Consider the following 3,348-nt stretch of genomic DNA (forward strand, 5'->3'; position numbering starts at 1 on the left):
TTTTTTTAAGTGGACCGAATAATTCGGTTCGGCCCGAATTATTCGTGTTTTAAATTCAAATTAGTAAAAAGCATGTTTTTTACGGAATTTTATTTTTAATTAGGATTCGGTGAGAATTTTTTATTTAATTCAGAAAAATTCGGTTCGACGAATAATTCGTGAATTATTCGGCCGAATTGTTAACTAGGCTCTTAAGTACGCTTGGAGATTAGATCCTCTACAATTTTGGAAGGTGCAGTTTGGTGCAGTGCTACCTAGGATTTGGCTCCTCTGTGGTGCAATATAGTATCTGGCGTGCATCCAACATTTTGAATCACCTTGGGTTGTGTGCGACCACCTTAGGTTCCGTGTCAAAGCGTTTCTGGCCATTGAATGCACGTTAAACACTGTGTTACACCACAGAGAAGCTCAATCCGTGCTACCTATTCTAAGCCACATGGATGGTGAGGATGAGGAGAGAGAATGGTCTTGCAGAACTACGACCCGGGTCTAGTTTTGACCCAAAATCCACTTCCATTTACACATCCCCCATCCTCTTTTCCCCTAAAGAGCTGAATTGTGAAATCGAAAGGGAAAGAGATAACCATGGTAACATTTTTTTGACAATATGATTAGGGTGGGATTTTGGATTTGTCAATTCCTGCCTCTAAATAAAAATTTGAATCTACCAATTATAAAATTGGTCTTGAAATTGTCTTCTACAATCAACTTTACAATTAGGGCTGCATTTGGTAGTTATCCATAAAAACATTTCTGACTTTTTTTCGTTCTATGGGAACAAAAAACGGAATAAAGCGTTTGGTATCAACTTGGTGTCTTTCAGTTTTTTTGGAACGAAAAGGAGAAAAAAACGCTAGAAATGTAAAATGATGGAACGACGAAACCTGATTCTATTATTTCGGTTTCGTTCTAAATACAAAAAAAGTGAACAATTAGGATAAATCATTCTTGAAACAAGTTCATCAAACATCCCTTTTTTTTTTTTTTAACGATATTTTGATACAGGAACTGAAAATTCTATTTTTAACATGAAACATTGTTTCTAAAACCGAAAGACTACCAAATGCAACCTTAGTGAATTATATATCACTTCAACTTCTTATGACCAGTCAATGTGGGTCTACATATTAGAGTAACAAAGAGGATCAGAATGTCAAACATGGGAAATAACAGAACTAGTTGCTCCAAATGCTACTCCGTTCTTTGTCCACTTGCAAGGTTCTAGGAATAACCTGGAGCCCATAAATTTATAAATGTTCAGGATCATTGTAGATCAGTAGCACTAATATAGAATCAGGATAGAAGAGTGGTAGGAGAAATTAAATAACTCTCAATAACACATAATTTTCCCCTTGCCAATCAGATATTGTAGTCCCTAAATAAGTTGTTGTAAGGAGAAAAAATTAACAGAAGAAAAACATAGAGAGAGAGAGAGAGAGAGAGAGAGAGACTACTGTAGGAGTAACCATCAGGGATAGCAGCTGCACCAGACACCTCACAGTCAATGATCGATCACAGGCGAACAGGAACAGACCTAGGTCTCTTCTTCCCTTTTTGATTTCAGCTCAAAGGGAGAAAGATGATCAAGGGATGTGTGAACAGAAGGTTTTGGGTAAAAATTGGAACCCGGTCATGGTTTTGCAAAACCATTCTCTCTCCTCATCCTCACCATCCATGTGAGCTAGGACAAGTGTCCAATGTTGTAGGTAGCATTGCACCGCAATTCATGATCTAAGAATTGTAGAGGATCAGGATCCTCCGTTTGGTTAAGAGTGGATTGAGTGAAAGTGAAGTAAATTCCCCGAGCTTTTTTTCTATTGTACTTGCAACCAAAGCCTAGTAGAAAGTTTCTTTTCTAATTTTACTTCAATTTATCAATGAAATTTGAAAAAATTACTTGGTTACCCTTATACTATGGCCAAATTGCTTGACACCCTAAAATTTTGAAAAGTTTACTAATTAAACCACCCTTGCATTTCAGATTTATTACAACTGGCTCATGTTTTTACATACTTTGCTTAGTCTAGATCTATGTAGTCGACCCCATTAAGTTAGGAAAAAGTTGAGTTTGTTGTTGCTATACAACTATCCCATGCCCATCACCGTTTAATAATGATGCCATGGGTGGAGAAATCTCTAAATGCCCAAACTACCCTTTAAAGGAAACGGATAGACCCTTATGCCCTTTAAGATTAATACTCATTAAGGGTAAGTGGGTAATTTTAACTTCACAAGTTTTAGTTAAGGGAAAAGGATCTCTGAGCAAGCATGGTGAGATGGAATCTTTCACACCTACCTACACTTTCACTTTATTGACCCTCTGATCACTCTCTACATCTCAACCGTTCAATCTATCCCCTATTGAAACATATTCTCTCAACCGCTGATGCACTCAATCTCTCTACAACTCAAGCCACTGCAATTCCCCATTCCAACCCTTGCGCCCACCCCCTCCCCCCGTTTGCCGCTGTAACTTTTGTCAAACTCCTCCACACAGTTATTCACCTCCTCCTGGCCATCATGGATGAATGCATAGTATTGTAGTGGTTGGATGAAGATTTGTGTTCAACATGGTCGTTGGGGTAATGGCCAAAGTTGTCTACTCAAGGGGAACTAATGGCTTTTCTATGTTGGGGTAATGGCCACTCAGTCTGATCCCCTGAGTTAGGGGCTCAAGCGAGAACTCATATTTCAAGGTGATGTCGATTTGGTGAACTTGGTCAAGGGAAAGTTGACAAAGCATCAAGCAAGTACATATCAACGCCAAAAATCTAAACATGAAACTAACAATTAGATACATAAAACAATAAAGGAAACCACAATAGGGACACTCTCCCCATCGTGGTACATATCTTAACGTTCCCCCTCAAGCTGGAATATACATATGAATAGTATGACATGGCCATGGGAGGTTGACCGATCACATTCCAGATACCAAGTTCTGAAACCTTGGTCTAAGAGGTTGACATTGTTGGTTTCAAAGGAGAATAGTGTGACATGGCCATGGGAGATCTTTGAAATAGTTTTAAAGATTCATCAGCTCGGTTTTACTAACATTTAACTCTTATAAACTTAGATGTTATAAGGGAGTAGGTTCCTCCAACATCAGTATGCAGTTTCGAGCATTGGAAGGAGAATATGGAAAACACGTCAAACAAGGAGATATTTAGGACATTTCCTATGATTGCTACAGTAATTGGTATATAATGGGGGCGGGATAGGGCTTGTAGTTTTGATTTTGTACTGGTATCGTAGGGATATTTTTCTCATGTTGTAATTATGAGTTGTTGGGAGTTGCTTGCCTTTTAGCAAAATAATCTGCGACATTTAGGGGGATAACGATGTTTA

Source organism: Macadamia integrifolia, chromosome 7 (assembly GCF_013358625.1).
Source record: "Macadamia integrifolia cultivar HAES 741 chromosome 7, SCU_Mint_v3, whole genome shotgun sequence".
Taxonomy (NCBI): domain Eukaryota; kingdom Viridiplantae; phylum Streptophyta; class Magnoliopsida; order Proteales; family Proteaceae; genus Macadamia; species Macadamia integrifolia.